Genomic DNA, 12,401 nt, shown 5'->3' with positions numbered 1-12,401 from the left:
GTAGTCATGCAATCTGAAGAACATCTTCATCCCAAGTTGTCATTCTTCTACATCTTCTGATTTCTTCTTCTCTCCATCAAATGTAGGAGGCTTTACTTTCTTGAAACCCTCTAGAAAGTACTCACTCCTCCAATGATTCTCGTAGTGATGACGATGATGTATCCTATAAGAAGAACTATAATAGAACCCATACATACCAGTCCTCCTGTTAGGTTCATCCAAGAATCTGCCACTCTTAATTGTATCCTCCCTATCCATCTTATGTCTCCTCTAAGACCTGCTATCATATGCCCCATTAGTCTTCTCCTTTTTCCTATCTCCATGACTAATCCCCATCAATTCATGTTTCTATAACTCTAAAAGGCTTTGTAGAATCAGTGCATTAAATTCTACCTACTTTTCTTGTTTTCTTGCAAGTATGTAACACTTACTACTATAAAAAAAAAAAAATCTTTGAATAAGCACATATAAACCATTATTACCCAATCCATATTTAAACGTTAATTCTTATATGTTTAAACTATATTATGGACATAGATATGATTGAGGTTATCGAGGAGTTTGGAATAATATCACTTGGATTTATCTCATATGATTGCTTACATGTTGCATTGGCTTGACTCCACTTGTCATCACCTCGAGAGTTGTGATGGCTCTCCTTCCTATGACTTGCAGGTTCAAATTAATGCCGAGGTCCGGCCTGCTGCCAAAGAGCTCGGGTATTGAATGCAGGCCCATTCACCACCAGATCCATGGTAGGTGGATCCAAAGGCGCTAGACCTTTCACGATGCTAAGGGTTTGAAGCTCTGCAACTTGTTGTGAACAATAATGGGTGTTAAGGTTCTGTCCACTAATCCTTTTGGCCATCAAGGGAAATTGTCGACTTAGAGCTTCATGAACCACCGTCTTCAGGCAAAATTCTAGTGATAAAGTAAGGTTGTTAGCTAACCCTTAGCTATCTTTTCTCTTATCTTTCTCGTTTACCATGAATGGCACCCGGTAGTAGAATATTGTTGCAGGTATTCTCAATGGAGATTGTCTCATTTCTTCCCTCGATCAAGATGTCAGTACAAGGAAAATCTTCTGTGAGAGAATTCCAGGTTTGTCCTATCACTGGATTAACTATGTGAGAACTTGTTTTGTTTGGGATATTGGTTTAACTTTTTTGTTTTTTTATTAGGTCTTCGGAACTTCCTCAACTGGAACAATTCTCTTGAGGTAATGTTAGAGTAATTTGTGTTTATAAAAAATGTGAAGGGTTGTGAATCCAGAGTTCTAACCATCTAGTGGGTCTTGCAAGTAACCTTCTGTCCTTGCTAATGGAGCCAAAACGCCCTTGGAAGGTAACTATACCTGGTAGCCTAACATTGTGCCTTTTGCTACGCCTCCAGGTTGGTCTGTTAAGCACTCCGATGACATTGATATGGGTGTTAATTTTTAGCTATTGTATAATGACTAGATTTAACTAAGGGTTGTATAGCTTAGACAGTGGGAGGGTTTGCTAGCTCTTGGCATGGCGAAACCCTCACTGCAACCACGAATTCCTATCCTTTTCGGTTGGATAAATATAATCAGGCATAGACTAGTGGTAATGTTCTTTTCATCCATAGTTTTGGTTGCATGATACCTTAATGTATAATTCTTATTTTTTTAACTGTAATATTTTTAACAGTAACGAATTTTATGGCCTACGCTGCTTGACCTAAGATACTCTGTTTCACATTTGAAATGTATGACTCTTGAAGGTTTATATTAATATTTTTTGTATGACTTGTTGAATCTCAGCCCTTTCTATGGATAGGCAGAGGTTGGAAATGGTCCTCCGCTTTTGTTAATTTTGGAATATATATATAGTCATTTAATTTCATTAGGCGTATTGCTAAAATAACCCGTGAGTTCATACTGAAAGTCCTTCATGAATTTGGAAATTTTGTTAGCATTTATATTTCTTGATGGTCCTCTTTGTCAAATGCATTATGATTAATTTACTCTACTTCCATAGCAGATGTTTTGGTAAATAATAGGCAAGTTAGAACTAACTCATAATCTCAGAATTTTAATGAATAAAATTTCTCATTTAAAAACTGGAATGAATTTATACTTCAAGGTTTGGTTTTAGACTTCTATGCTATAATTATAGATGGCATTATTCTATGGTTTTTTATTGATGTGAATAGTTAATTATAATCGTCAATTACATATATATGTTGATAATAATTGTCTTTATCATTCTTTCATTTGTCAATGACACTATATTATCTCCATCAGATTTAGGAATGGTAGCCCTGTATTTTCTTTACCTGTAATGTAATTCTAGGATGAAGAAAATGTAATAAACCTTTCTATGATAGTTATAGAAAAATATACGAAAAGGTTAATCATAACAATACTTATCTATTTTAAAGACAACAAAGAATACTGATAGACTTAAGTATCTCTTCCCAACTAAATATAGTTTTCCAACTGGAAATAATAAACACATAGTTGATTACTTATCTATTTACGATTATTCTAGTACTGTGCAAATAATATTCCTTCTGGAAGGCCTCACCACCAAACCATGGACCTAGAAATCATGTCTAGTGTCCCCCTCCAAGCACTTCCTACTCCTGACAGTTACTAAACGTAACACAGTCTGGTATCTTGGGCTTTAGGACTGTTGTCCAACCTCAAGCCGCACACCAATTTGATTGTTTGCTATAGTTTTGTTTTCCCACTGGCTATTCCTTCCCAGCCCAAGGAAAAAAAAATCAAGCAGCCCTCCCTACTTCTTTTCCCCTCCTTTTGGGGAAAAGAGATGGCAACTGTTTCTAACTGTTCAAGGAGTTATTGTAACTGTTTCCATTCATATTTTCCTTAATTAAACATTGTTCAATTTCTTTAAACAAAATATCATGATGCTTTGGCTTTTTCCAGCCTTAACTTCTTAACAACTATGTTAAGTAAAATTAAAAGTTTCTAAGTTCTGCGTAAAACTTGGTAAAAACAAAAGTAAATATTGTGCAACAAGGGGTGTTACAACTCTCCCCCCTTATGAGGAACACTGTCCCTGATGTTCTTCTAAGAAAATAATGTCGGATAGGCCTACAACATGATCTCTTCTTCTTCCCAAGTGGCCTCCTCCAGGCCAAAGTGCTTCCATTACACTTTAACCTAGGGGATTGTTCGATTCCGTAAGGTGGCTTCTCTGTGATCTAGAATATGAAAAGGCTCTACCAGGAACTCTCCTTTGGGATCGACCTGCATAGTTTACAATTGGTTGTTAGAATTGCACCAAACAACAAATTCTAATGTCACATATTCACTTGTTTTATTACCTGTATATTTTCCCAGTTAATTATATGCTGAGGGTTGTATACATATTTTTTTAGCAAGGATAGATGGAAAACATTGTGAACTTAGATGTGGTTGTGGAGTGCTAATTTGTATGCCACTGGTCCAATTCGTTCTAGTATTTGGAACAGTCCACAATATCGAGGTGCCAGCTTGGCACAACACCTCCACTGTAAGGTGATTTTTCGGGGTTTAACTTTTAAGTATTCATGATCTCCTAACTGGAATTATTTATGAGTCCTCTTTTTATCAGCATAAACCTTTTGCCTATCCTAAGCTGCCTTTAAGTTCTTGCGACCTTTTTCATTGTGGCCTCCATTTCAGCTAGCATATAAGGACCCAATGCTAACTTTTTAACCAGTCTATTCCAATATGTGGGTACCCAACACTTCCTTCCATACAATACCTCAAAAGGGCTCATGCCCAAATACTTGTGATGGCCATTGTTATATGCGAACTCTACTAAATGGAGGTAGTCCTCCCACTTGTGTGGTTCTGCATAATGAACATCCTTAACTTATATTCTAGGACTTGGTTCACTCGTTCCATTTGGCCATTTGTTTGCAGATGGTAGGTAGTAATGAATTGAATCTAGGTACCTAACCAGCGAAGAGGGTTTTCCAAAATGCAGATGTAAATTTTACATCCCTATCAGAAATTACTACCCAAGATATTCCATGTAATTGAAAGATTTCCTTCACGAACATGCTTGCAATTTCTACAGTCTTGTAAGTGGATTTCACAGGTACAAGATGGGTTGCTTTTTTTAACTTGTTCACTACCACCATAATTGAGTCATGGTGCTTCTTGGTGTGGGGTAGTCCTATAATAAAATCTAGAGTGATCGTCTCCCATTTCCATTCGGGAATGGGTAACAGTTGCAATAGACCAACGTGATATTGATGCTCTACCTTAACCAATTGACACTCCAGACACTTTGATAAGTATTTTGCAACATCATTTCTTAAACCTGGGCAAAAATAAATTTTCTAGATAACTGTCAAAAGTTTCTAGTATCCTGGGTGAGTGACATAAGGCATCCTGTGAAATTCATCTAGTAATAATTGCTTGACAGAATTTTGGTTGGGAATATAAATTTTGTTTCTAAATGTTAGCAATTTGTTAGAAGTTATATCATAGTCAGACTGTTTTCCCTTTTTCTGATCCTCTACTGCTTGCTGCGAAGGAAAAGTGTATTCAACATCTTTGAGGGATGCTTCCTTGATAATTTCAGGAAGGTTAGATTGTATTTGACTGAGTTGTATTTCATAGATGTAATGCATTTTCCTGCTTAATGCATCAGCCACTCGATTTTCTTTACCTTTAAGGTGTTTCATATCGAAGTCAAATTTGCTCAGAAATGCGGTCCACCTGGCCTCCCGAGCATTTAAACTTGATTGATTAAAAAAATTTGTTAAACTTCTATGATCAATGAACAATAGAAATTTATTTCCTAGAAGGTAGTGCCACCACATTTTAAGTGTGTGTGCAACTGTTGTTAACTCTAGATAGTAAGCAGAGTACCACTTCTCATAGTCTTTCAATTTACGTGATTCATACGCTATGACCTTTTCTTCTTGAGTCAATACTCCACCGACCCATTCCTTACTTGCATCTATGCATTTTTATAGACAATTTTGTGCCTTACAGCATCAGGCATGAATTGTCAATAATCCAAGGGATCCAAAGTCCCTAAACATGATGTTCCTACCCCTAGAGGAACAAGGTCAGCAAACCAACAGCTCTCAGATCAGTTCTCCACCTGAAAACACTCAAAAACAAGCAATCCTGAAATCAAAGCAGGTGCTCCACTAGGCTTCTGCGCTGAAACTCAACTCCTCCATGGTGTACCTGCGTTGCAAAGCAGGTAGAACAAAGGCCACCTGCGCTGAGCGAGATGGGACAAGTGGCACACTGAGTCATTACTCTGGAATCTTCCAAAAATGACATTTGGATCAGGGATTTCGCCTTGTGATGAGTCAGAGGCTCTGTTTCTCCAAGTGGAAGCAAGGTTCTCCAAGTGGACTCAAGAACTGAAGATCAACTGAAGAGAGAGAGGACACAAGGCAGCTACACATCAGTTGCAAGCTGACTCATCCTTTCTCAATTCATCTATATATTGAGCTCTCTCCTATGAGCTCAGGGGGCTGGAATTTTGTGCAAAGTAATGATATGCTGTTGGTTTCATTATAGAACTATTGGGTGATTGCTTGAGGGAGGTGAAGAGGAGAAATTCTTTCTGTTGGGAGGTGTTGCTGGATTGGGGCCTTCAATGGTTGTAACACTCTCAGAACTTTACTTCTTCCATTAATAAAAGCTATTGAGGTTCTTCTATATGCACTTGTTTCAATGATGTATTGTGATAATTGTATATTTGATTTATGCTAATCCTTGAATCAGTTATGATTGCATGCTTCTTGTAGTTTCCTTCTTTGTTATTTTGCAGGATCTCATTGTAGCTGGGCCAGCAAAAGAGCAAGGAGCTGGGAGCAAGCAGCAAAGAGAAGAGTTTGGATTCGACATTAAGCGCAAGGCAACGGTTAGTGCATTTCTTCATTCTCTCTTGCTTTCATAAAGAAGTAAACCTTAAGTAGTTTTCTTTACAGTTGTTGCTGAGGTACTATCACCCTTAGAGTGGGATAGGGTCATCCGAGTCGGATACTTTTCCCTACAACAAACTGGCGACTCCACTGGGGATCGTATCTGTTTGATTGTTTGTAGTATTTTGCTATTCATTTCCTGAACAAAAGAGTACCAAATCGAAAAGCTTTTGACTATATCAAAAGCGAAGTAGAGGGCAGCTACTCTAGCTCATTTCTGAGCATGTTCATGATTTGAAGAGCTGATCTACAAGGATCCTTGTAAGCTCTTAGTGATAGCTTTTCATCTTCCTTGTCATCCCTTAGTGTGTGCTTGACTGATAGCTTCTGATTTGAGCAAAAACTGTGAATTTTTGAGAAAATTGTGACCCGGAAACTGAGAAAACGCAACTTTCGTTTTCCAAAGCAGGTAGTACACAGGCTACCTGCTTTGCAACGCAGGTCCCGAAGGGGCTACCTGCGTTGAGAACTAGACTGGCTGTGCAGCACTTGCGTTGGCCCAATTTTGCCTTGTGCATTTGGGGTTTCCTCCCTTTTTCTTGCCTGTTTTCACTAGAGATTTTGCAGCCAGTTACCAGTCTTGTACCTGTTCTGAAACCAACCTTACTTGCCATCATTCCGCATCTGTTATATAATGAAATTGTACTTGTTCTTTTGTATTTCTTACATCATTTACAATTTCCCATAACGAAAGTGAACTAGTCTTGCTTTGGCCTCTTAGATCTGAACCTGTGTTAGGCATTTTGCTGGTCTAAAGAGTTAGCTTGTTTGTTGTCCATAGCTGATTAGTCTTTTTACTTTCGTCATTATGGTTTGATTTCATGCATTTCCAGTGTTTAAACAAGTAAATCTTAAGGTGTCTTTTGATTTTGGACTAGCTTGTTTGTTTTCACTTTAAATCGAAATCAAAGTTAAATAACAACTTTCTTTTTGTAATACATCAACATTAAGAAAGGGAAAAGAAAATACATGCATTGTGCATTTTGCATTTGACTGTTTGCATGCTGATTTAGGAAATTTTGCATTAGTGTGTGCTCTATGATCTGTGTGAAAAGATTTGCCTTTCTTCTCCTCAGTAGTTAAGATTTTCAAAGTTGAAAGATTTAAAAGTTTGCTTCTCATCTTAGACTGCATTCAGGAATTTGTTACATACATCTCGTGGTGATCCTTAAAGGCAAACTGCTAATCAAGATCAACATTAAAATAAATCCAACTTACTTAACAACGCTTTGAAACATAACGCAAACACATAGAGGTCTAGGTAGAGACGTGTTCCGGCGTCGTTAAACGTAGTGACCGTCGATCTCTACGAAGGTGGGTGATTCCTCCTGAGAGTCGGTGGCACTAATACGGACTTGTGCTCCCACGTACCGTCGAGTATATATTGGGAGACCCCTATAGGAACAAAGCCTTTATCCATAGGAAGCCGTGTCGGCCGCCCTACTGATCGCGATGCAATGAACACAGCATTCACGAAGATCGACCACCCGTACCGTAAAACGTATTCTGTGGTTTCGCGAAAAGTTTGGCACACCCTCTGCCTAGAACTCCAGAGTAGTTTCTTTTGGCCTTTTTCAAACTCCATAACTGAAAAAGTCCATCCGAGCATTTGTCACTTCGGGCTCGTTAAAACATCGAAGGAGACTACAGTCATCTTTAGCTTTTTCTCGACTCTTAAAACATGAAAAAGCAAAGTTGTGTCTAAAGCGTCGTTAATAAAATTTATTTTAAACGGAACATAATCACCTATTATTCCCGCGTTGATCTTTCAGTTGAAAAGTATGGAGCCCACCAACCAAGGAAGTCACCTTGGTGGAAGTCCCAGTCCCTTCTCCTCTTGGGGAGATGTTGGTGCGCCATATATGGCCACATTGTCACTTCCAGGATTGACAATTGGCCTACCTGTATGGCTCTTTTCAACTAATGTAGTTCAGACCACCACAAATCCTGAGCAGTCGAATCAACAGTCAGACCAGTCTAGAGCTACCCACCAGCCTTCCACTTCTTACAATTCTTCCTCTGATCCTTCATCTTCGCAAGGTAGAGCCGGCAAAAGTCAGGCTCCCATGGAGAAGAAGGAAAAGAAGAAGAGAGAAAAGAAGAAGAAGGGGCCTATGGTGAAGGCGACTGGGGGCAAGCAAAAGACATCTGACAAAAATCCACACACTGCACCGACCGAGCCTAAATCGCCATGTGTCATTTGCAAAGGGACCCACTTCCACCGTGATTGTCCTTGTATTCCCCGGATACTAAGGGACTGGTCCCCCAGGTTGCACAATCCGGTAGCATCAACCTCTGGTAGTCATGTTGATTGCAGTCCGTCAACTAGCGAGAGTGAAGGACGGAAAGGGAGACCAAGATCACCCTGTATGCTGTGTGAAGGTGATCACGCCATCCACCGATGTCCATTCTTAGATGAGGCAAAGAGAGTTTTGGAAGATCGTCCGGTATCACCGTTACAACTTCCTCCTGGATATCAAAAACTCGCGCCTAGTCCCTCGATAGTTGAAAATCCAGCTGGCCCGATCAAGTGGTCAGCTGAAATGTCAGTCATGGAGAATGAACCTACTGAATCCAGACCAGACGAAAGTCTAGAGGTCGAAACGGCAGTTGACCCGGTTCTTCCTTCAGAGGTTTCATCCTCAAATGACTCCGTCATTGGAGACTCATCTTCAAATGACACCCTCACTGAAGAGAATAAGGATGACACCGTCCATATCCTTTTCATCAACACAGACTCTGATGAGCATCAGGGCAATGCGCCCATTCCTTTATCGCAGGAAGGAACATCGTCAGGGTCGTATCCGGCCGTGTATTCGGTCCCACCACCAAGCAACCTAGTTGTATCCTTTGATTGGAATCAACTAGGCAGACCCCGGTTACCAGCCAATATCCCATTCAAAATCATCGTCCAAATCTACAGAATGGTGATGGCTGGAACTATCATTGATGAAGGGGCATCTGTGAGTATCCTTTCCTCTATTGCTTGGAAAGCACTGGGTTCCCCGGCGCTTTTACCTGAGATGAGAAATCTATCAGGTTTTGATAAAGGAACCAGTCGCCCGTTAGGGATTCTCCCCAATGTTCCCATTACATTGAAGGGGAAGACAGTTCATATGAACGTCATGGTCATCCAGGGACCCTTGGTGTATAACTTACTCCTTGGACGAGACTATATATATTGCATGGAGGCGATAGTGTCCTCACTCTTCAGAGTTATGTGTTTTCCGCACGAAGGAAGAATGGTCAAGCTCGTAGACCAACTTTCATTTCCAGGATCACGCATCGCAAATAGTCAAATACCATCCCTTAACGGTTTATTCACTCAAGGAATGCCTCCACCCCCGGTTCTACTTCCCGATGAATGCGAGTGATTCGGAAGAAAGAACTGGGACCCAGGGGGCATGCACCCTGGCCTGCCTTGGGCAGAGGAAACCTTGGGTATAAAGTTAATTTCCGCAGAAGAATGGGACTAGTCCGTACCCCGTCCGAAAGAAGGAAGAGAGGGTTGTTCTAGGATAAAGTTCTTTTGTCAAAGTTATGTGAGTGAGATAATCAGCTTCTCGCTCCCTTTGTCTAAAAAGTAGGCTCTCCTGAGGGAGGAGATCCATTTGTGGCGGCAAGTAGCCACCATCTTTGAAGGCAAGCCTCACCCATTAAAACATATGTTTTGAAGGATAAGTAGGGGCAGCCTCCAAAGAAAGAGATGAAATTGCTGCAACAAGTAGTCACCATCCTTAGCAACCTAATGATAGACATCGCCGAAAAGAGAGTTTAGTTTGCGGCAGCGAACAAAACCATTTTTCGGATAATAAGTAAGAGGCAAACCTCCCTCCGTAACGCCAATGTTTTATCTGTTGCGATCTTGCAAAAATAAAAAAGTGAACTGATGGGAAGACAAGTACCGTCGGCACCGAAAAATAACGAGAAGACAAGTATCGTTAAAAATATAGCAAGACGACAAGTAGAAAAACAGAGGTGGGATAGAGGAGGGGTAGCCTTGAAATTATACTTTATACCTGGGGGCATGCAAACCTTTTGGAGTGCAAGCACGGGACGACTATTTATTTTTTAAATTTTTAGGTCCTCCCTTTAAACCTGTAGGTCTAACCCGTTAAACTCGTAGGATTAGCCGTTTCCAGCTTGCATAAAGAAAGGATGTGGGGAAAAAGTCAAAACTTGCCAAATAGGAGCATAGCTTCGTGAGATAAAGCTCCTTAAAAAATAGCTATCTCACCTGAGGCGTTTCTTGTATTATGACTGGTATAATCGAGCAGTTTTAGCACACAGTTCATGCTCGTTAAAAAATAAACGCAAGATCCGAGCAGTTTTAGCACATAGTTCATGCTCGTTAAAAAATAAACATAAGTTGTGAGCAATCTTCCCCTAGAGTTCAAGCTCACCCAGAAAAAATGAACCGGTAAATAACCTTGGTAAATGTAACCTTTGACAGCCATATTAAAGCCCTTGGTCGTGTTCTTGCAGTCTCACCTCCATCCGTTCATTTGGCCAATCGTTCATCTCCATATGTTTGTTTACCCATTTTGAGGAACAGCTGCGAAGAGTGATTTCACTTAGCCATCCTTGTGACACTGCCGTGATTGGAAAATTCCAACTTGTACCTGGAATCTGCTGCTATCCCTGTTTATCACTCGTTCCTCAAAAGACGAGTCTTCTTTGAGCTCTTTTTCTCCTGACTCGTAAAATATGAAAAGTTTGCCGAGTTTTGGCCTTCCAGCTCGTTAAACGACCGGAAGAGCTATCCCTCCTCTAGATTTTAATCTTTTTGGACCTGAGGGATTATTGCACAAAAAGATCGAGCGCTTGTTTTGTTCGGCTCGTTAAAGCAATCGAAAATTCATCCCTTCTGTATTGTTTTATACTTTTTCGGACTTAAGGGATTAGATGACGAAAAAGGAATTCTAGAGTTGACTTTATGTACCTTTTCAGACTCTCTAAAAATGAAAAGGACCGAGTTATCTTTGTCGTTAGACTCGTTAAATTCATTAAATAGCGACAAACTTGTCTTTAGACGAGAATGAGTTTCCCTATCGCTAGGCTCGTTAAAACATAGCGATGGGCTTGCCCGAAGGGCAGGTTATAGAACAAGCATATGTTATCCTCCTCAAGCTTGATAAAAATAAAGAGGTACTGGTCAGCAACGACTGGGGAAAAATTGGGAGAACCTCACAGCTTTAATGGTAGCAAGTCGCTCTTGAACATGACACTTTGTCCTCCGTATCACATCGGGTTGGGTTGTTTCATTCACCGGTCTCATCACCATGGTCCTCGCCACACCATCCACATTTGGGGTAATGCTACCGATCCATCACATCAGTGTCGTTATATGTTCAAGAGATGTTGTTCTGCAAAGAGTCAACCGTGTCCCATCCACTGCCATACATTGTCCTTCATCCATTTCATGACCGCCACCCTGAATCATACATCACAGTTTGTTCTCACCTCATCACAATCACTAGCTCCGTTCCGTGTCACTGATGTGGGATTCATTAAGGCCCTCCTTTGACGGATCGCTCCTTGTCGACATCAGCTCATTATCCAAGGAGTTGATCTAGGAACAACCCCTTCAGTACTTTGAAGCTTGCATGCCTCAATGGCAAGTTTCTCACTTCCGGCGACAGGTATACATCAATGACCTTCGACCAGAAGATTTTGCATGGTGGTCGACGCCAAGTCCTTTATTCCCACCATGTGAATTGTACTGCCGTACCTTGAGGGTCATCATCCTTATCGGTGATTCCTCTCGCGCTTGTTAATGGTTTACATCATTGACCGGTAATCAAGTGATGCCCTTCCATGTTCGACTTCAAGAAATTCTCACACGGATCGACTTGTACATCGAGTGAAGATCGGAAGAGATTGAAGACCCCGGATCTAGTTTCATCCATCCGGGCTGCGATATATATTCAGGATATAAAGACATTTGATATGTACATCATTGCAGCAGATGATCATCCTTCTCAAAGGATGATAATTTCAGCAGAGAATTATCAGTCTATCATCAGACGATCGTCTGTGCTATGTACCAAAATGAATTTATAAAGCTGAGCATGGGAATGCCCGCCTCAGCTAGATCATGAAAAAGTATGAAAAATAATGTATTGTATTGTATCTTATTACAGGACACTTCTCAGCAGATTGAATGAACTTCGGATCCTCCTAATAAAGCATTTCACCCGATAAACGACCTCATAATTTAGGGGGCATCTGTTATAGACAATTTTGTGCCTTACAGCATCAGGCATGAATTGTCAATAATCCAAGGGATCCAAAGTCCCTAAACATGATGTTCCTACCCCTAGAGGAACAAGGTCAGCAAACCAACAGCTCTCAGATCAGTTCTCCACCTGAAAACACTCAAAAACAAGCAATCCTGAAATCAAAGCAGGTGCTCCACTAGGCTTCTGCGCTGAAACTCAACTCCTCCATGGTGTACCTGCGTTGCA

Source organism: Pinus tabuliformis, chromosome 8 (assembly GCF_031772625.1).
Source record: "Pinus tabuliformis cultivar Carrire ecotype Pingquan chromosome 8, CPIR1, whole genome shotgun sequence".
Taxonomy (NCBI): Eukaryota; Viridiplantae; Streptophyta; class Pinopsida; order Pinales; family Pinaceae; genus Pinus; species Pinus tabuliformis.
The sequence above is the reverse complement of the archived record's forward strand: the minus strand, read 5'-3'. Positions refer to the sequence as shown.